Source organism: Procambarus clarkii, chromosome 35, assembly GCF_040958095.1.
Source record: "Procambarus clarkii isolate CNS0578487 chromosome 35, FALCON_Pclarkii_2.0, whole genome shotgun sequence".
Taxonomy (NCBI): domain Eukaryota; kingdom Metazoa; phylum Arthropoda; class Malacostraca; order Decapoda; family Cambaridae; genus Procambarus; species Procambarus clarkii.
In genome coordinates, this window is record NC_091184.1 from 27863976 (window position 1) to 27870348 (window position 6373).

The following is a 6373-nucleotide window of genomic DNA, read 5'->3' on the forward strand; positions in this document are numbered from 1 at the left end:
ACAGTCTCGGGCCTCTGATGCTGATAGAGTTCTCTCTCAGAATACTTATTGCACATCTGTTTTTCAATGGGGGTATTCTGCACATCCAGCCATGCCTTCTGGTCTCTTGTGATATTTGTGTGTGCAGATTTGGAACCAGCTCTAATATTTTCCATGTATAAATTATTATGTATCTTTACTGCCTGTGCCCTAGAGAATACAGATTTAGGCATTTTTAGTCAGTCTCTGTAATTTAGATGGTTTATCGAGAGAATTCTGGCAGTGAAGGATCTCTGCATGTTCTCCAGGTCAGCAATTTTCCAGCTTTAAACGGGGCTGTTATTGTGCAACAATATTCCACTCTAGAAAGCACTAGCACCTAGAAAAGTATCATTGGTACAGCATCTCTTGTTTGAAAGGTTCTGTCATTTTTCTTGCAATTCTGACTGCTACTTTATTGTGTTCTTTAAAAGTAAGATCTTCTGACATGATTACTCCCCAATCCTTTATATTCCTTTTATGTTCTATGGTATGATTTGACTGCATTTTGTACATGGTTTCCGTTTTTATATTTTTTATTTTCCAATGTATTTGTGTGTATATGTATGTATGAACACGATGTACTGAACGGGGTGAGAATAGCTTCAGCTACCTCATCCCTTTGTGTGTATTTTACCTCAATAAACTTATTTCAATTTCAATTTCAATTTATAACAAAATTGACACGAGGTTTGATAGTTTAAATAAGGGTTAATTAATTCATATTTCACAGATGTCTTAATAGTGAAGTCAATGCAGTCATATAAGCAAAATATTTATTTGACCTTTTGGTTAGGTTTGCAGTCTCATAATCAAACCGGAGGGGATCGGGCTCTGTGATCCAACAGGATTAAGAAGTCATGTGAGAACAACGTTTGTGCTATGTTTTATTATATCTATGTATAAACATCTTATATTTGTCCAAGAACATGACTTTTAACAAGCAAATGGATGCAAGCTGCAGTAAAGGTCAAGAACCAGTGACTTAAGTGACCGAACACTTAGTCTATCTGCTATCCTTCGGTCACTAGAGGAGCTTAACAAGACAAACACTTCCGGGGGTCGTCACAGCACGTCTCCTCAGCCAGGCAAAGAAGTTAAAGATAAAATTATTTATAGAGAAAGCGGAAGGGAAGGGAAAGTGGGGGAATACAAAGAAACACTAAGGAAAAGAAAAAATAGAAAAGTGATAGGAAAGACGGGTAGAAAAGCAGGGGGGAGAAAGAGAACAAAAGTGAGAGAAGAGAGAAAGTGTAGAGGTAGGAGAGAAAAAGAAAGCAGAATAAAGTAAAAAATGAGGAAACGGATATTTAAATAAGAGAAAGAAAGGGGCACAAAGAAAGTTAGGAAAGAAAACAGTTCACAGAGAAAGAATACAACCAGCAGGAAGGCAAAGTGGACATTAAGCAAGGGGGAATAAATTGAGGAAGTGGAAGTGGGCGACAGAAAGCCAGTGGATAAAAGAGAAAGCGAGGGTGTGATGAGAAAGGAAGCATAGCGATAATTAAAATGAGTAAAAACTGAAAATGAGAAAGCAATGGATACAAAGAAGTTAGGAGAAAGGAGTAATGAAACGACGAAGAGCGGCGGCTCCAGAATATATCTGGGGCTTAAGGGCAACAGTCCGGTTTAGGGGCAGCAGTCCGGTTGAGGGGCAGCAGTCCAGGGTTTAAGGGCAGAAATCCGGTTGAGGGGCAGCAGTCTGGCTGAGGGGCAGCAGTCCGGTTGAGGGGCAGCAGTCCGGTGGGACTGCTTGGAAGATCTGGCCTGAAATCAGGCCAAAAACATAAATATTACTACTACTCTCAAATTAAAAGCTCAGATAACTGCTACAGCAGCAACCTGTTCTCAGGGAAATACACTCACGGGAACGGATTGAGAACGACTACATTATTAGCACTATTATCTACTCTATCCATGGTCAGGTTAGGTTAGAGTTTTATTAGGTTCGATTTCAGTACGTTTGTTGACGTTACTACGATGTATTATTGACAGTAATGTGAAATATGAATTTCGAAAAACATTTCAGTGCACCCCAAGCATTTTGTTAACAGAAAACCAAATTCTTAAAAAACGTTTTTAGATTGTGGCTAAATACACTTATATTTTATACTAACGATTTATAATACAATACAGTTATAACTTGAGAGTAATCTATTTGCGACAAAGATTAATTTGGCAGTTTACATATAGATTATTACTGGAACTGTAATATGTTTTCTTACCATTACAAATATCTAGATAACGATCCAGGTGGTTTGAGAGGTGTGGGGGGGGGGGGAAGGTTTCTCATGGTAATGGATTTGGTCTGAGGACGGGCTCTACAGCCAACTCGTCCTCTTAAAATACAGTAACGTCGCTTTTTGCTGGTATACGCGCTAAGCAAAAATGGATGTAATTCAACTTTTATAACCTACAGCCAACCAAACCCTGCCGCTGATTGGTTGCCATTCACCCTAAAACTCACCCCATTGGTTAATATTTTGCGAGTCTGAAGTGTCAATTATCAATGGCCAACAGCCACTCCTTCACTTTCCCAAATACGAATGAGTCTCTAATGAACACCTTCAACACTGCTAGTGTATCCTCAGGATGGATATAGGGTCCGCAAATAGTCACTCGATGAGTATGGGATCCACTACCACTTGTAGGATGTTAATGGAGTCCACTACCAACTGTTGGATGAGTATGGGGCCCAGTACCGCCCACAGGATGAGTATAGAGTCGACTACTGCCCACATCTGTGCGGCGGTGGACCCCATACTAATCCTGTGGATGGTAGTGAACCCCATACCCATCCTAAGGGCGGTTGTTGGCTCCATACCTGTCCTACAGGTGGTAGTGGACCCGTTGCCCATCCCATGGATGGTGGTGGACCCCATACCCATCCTGTGGGCGGTTTTGGGCCATATATCCATCCTCTTGGTGGTAGTGGACCCCACACCCATCCTCTTGGTGGTAGTGGACCCCACACCCATCATGTGGGTGGTAGTGGACCCCCCATACCCATCCAACAGGTGGTAGTGAGCCCCAGACCCATCCAGTGGGTGGTAGTGATCCCCGAACCCATCCTGTGGACAGTGGTGGACCCCATGCCCATCCAACAGGTGGTAGTGACCCAATACCTATTCAACAGGTGGAAGTGGACCTCCCCCTATTAATCCTTTTGGTTGGCTGTGGACCTCTTGTATCTGTTCTGTCCCATTTTGTTGTGCAATTTGTAGACTGTCTCAATTTACAGAATGATTGTATGTTTTGCTTTCTTAATATCCCTTGATGTCCAGTATTAGAATCCTTGGAGAGTCCGATACCTCTGATATCACTCGTCTGTTCTCAAATTGGCATCTCAAGTAATATTTAGCACCTTTTGCATGTCTAGTCAGTGGTACATTATTTTCCTGGCTTGGCACCTTTTGAAATTATACTGTACTGTACTTTACATATCTGCTTCCATCAAAGCTGTTATCAGCCCATCAAAACTTTGTATTTTTGGTAAAGCATTATTTTTAAAAATGCTGACGTCAGTTTGTCAGAATAGCTTAATTTTATAAACTTGTTATAAAGCTTTATATAAGAATGCTTTTTATAAGAATGTTCCACACATTTGATTTATGAGATTTATTTATCCAATTTTATTTTATTGACAACCTTTCCAGTCTCAACACAAACATTTTGTTACAATCACCTTTAACAATGTTATTCAAAGTCGTTCTTATTTATATTTTGAACTTACCTTTTTGATTAAGTTTTTCCTATCCTTTATAAAGTGAAAGATTTAGGCACTACGTTTCCTTTTTAGGCTACAATGTTTCCCTTACATGGCTACTTTGTATGTGCTAATTATTATTAATATGATTTTGATGAAAGGACCAGTGCTGAAAATGAGTTATTCAGTTATTGGAATTGAAAGTTATTAGTTATTCAAGTTTGACTGCTTTCCTTTCTTTCATGTAAACCAATCCTACCTTTACGGCAGGTATATATTAAACTAATCATTCATTCTTTACTGGAGATAATTTTTATTACTGTGTATATATAATTTCTGTACAATGTGGAAGTTGGCACAAGGCCACTGGATTCTGGACACACATCCTCAAACCAGTTACCAAGAAGACTCTCTGGATACCACAGGTAACCAGTGGAGACTAAAAAGAGACCAGGTGAGAAACAAGTTTTGTCAGTTTTTTCCACGAAAGTACAAATTAAGACAGGCAGCACAAGGTTAGGAGAAACCAACTTAACTGGGAGGTCACAAGGACAAGACTAGTAGACCAAACACACAGTGATTGATAGCTCGGTAGTCTATTCTGTGGCTCTTAGCTGGCAAGTAATGAACACTCAACAGTGGCGGAAAAAAAATACAACACAGATGATAAGGACAAACAAAAATGAGCGCATTACATCAGATTTGGTAGTTACAATATGAAATAGGCTGCCAATACAATTAAAGATATTCTATAAAAAAATCAAGAAAAAGCAAGGTACAGGGAGCCGGTCGGCCGAGCGGACAGCACGCTGGACTTGTGAACCCGTGGTCCTGGGTTCGATCCCAGGTGCCGGCGAGAAACATTGGGCAGAGTTTCTTTCACCCTATGCTCCTGTTACCTAGCAGTAAAATAGGTACCTGGGTGTTAGTCAGCTGTCACGGGCTGCTTCCTGGGGGTGGAGGCCTGGTCGAGGACCGGGCCGCGGGGACACTAAAATGCCCCGAAATCATCTCAAGATAACTCAAGAAGTACTACATGGCCTAGGTTTGTGAAATGGTAAAGCAACAACACTGGAGATGTAGAAATTATTGAAATTAGTATCAATATATATAAAGGCAAAGTTGTTAGCCATGTACAAAAAGCAAAGTGTGGATGATGTAAAATATCAGCTATACGACAATTTTAGAATCATATTTAGCACTCAAACACCCTGCTCCATCAGTTAATGTTGGACTTAATACTGGGTAATGGAATCTCTGCATTATAATGTTTGGAAATTCATTTTCATAGTTAAGGGCAATTTGTGCGTGTGTGCGTGTGTGCGTGTGCGTGTGTGTGTGTGTGTGTGTGTGTGTGTGTATTTATATATATCACGCCTAATAACCAGAACCACACTTCTTGGCCTAGTATGCAAGGTCTGATGTGCCCAAAAGGCAGAATAATCTTCAAATATTTCTTTCCAAATATATTGTTATTGTTAGAAAAGAACTAATTATATGGAAAACATGAATTACTAAGTTATATCAGGTTAGGTAGGTTATGTTTGATCAAATTTCCGTTAGTTTTCACTCAACAAAATTTCAATCATATATAATACAAGGAAACTATTATTTCATTAGCAAAAATGTTGGAAAAAATTCAATGTCACGAAAATTTGGCTTGTTAGGCAACTCTGGCTATTAGGTACAACATGTAGAAATACAATGTGTTTGGACGAAACAAATGACAATTATAGTCATTGAAGGGGAACAGTTTGCCTCATGGAATACATCAATATTTTCAAGTCTCATTGTCCATTTAACTCAAAATATTGCTATACATTCTGAGGAAGATTTACATCTCATGTGAAGTGACAGCTGAACAGTCAACATAAATGGAGTTTCAAGGACTCCTTACTCTTTATAATTTTAATTGGGGAAACAAATTTGTATACGAATCTTTTTGCCATTTAAAACTCCTTGGTATAACTTAAGTAATAGAAGCCAAATGCCTGTCCTCGTTTAATAAGATCAGTATCTATAAACAATATACAGTATTACCATTAACAAAATGGGGCCTACGGAGACCAACTTAAATTAAAAAAAAAAATGTTAGGTTACTACTATGAAACCCCATTGACTGTATAATAGTAATGCTTAATGAGTGAAGATTAATATATCTTTTAAACTGGAGCTCTATGCACAATGCCAACACAGTGTTGTATGTACTACTCCAGCAATTTTCATCATTATAAAATTGAAGAACTGAGGGTTTATAAAACCTAATGCTTAACAATAACCCAGGGGTTAGTTTTCTTTTTTTCCATTTCCTATTTTTTTTTGTTACTTTTGTTGGGGAAAGGAGAGGGTAGGCTGAAGTTCCATTTTACAGGTTGCTTATCACTCACATGCCAAATTACATTTAAATATTATAGTGATGAGAGATCTTGATAAAGCTTTTTAAATGTTGATATTTATGAAATTAAGAAGCAGAAAGACTTGTGGATAAATCATGGTCATTGTCTTGTTAAAAGCAAGATATTTGCTTCGTTTCAGTGACCAATCATATAAATTTATGTAAATGCAACACAAACTGTAAAAAATCTATTACCCGTAGGATCCTCTGCCTTAATCCCCGAGGGCATGCACTGCGTTCTTAACAGGTACTTG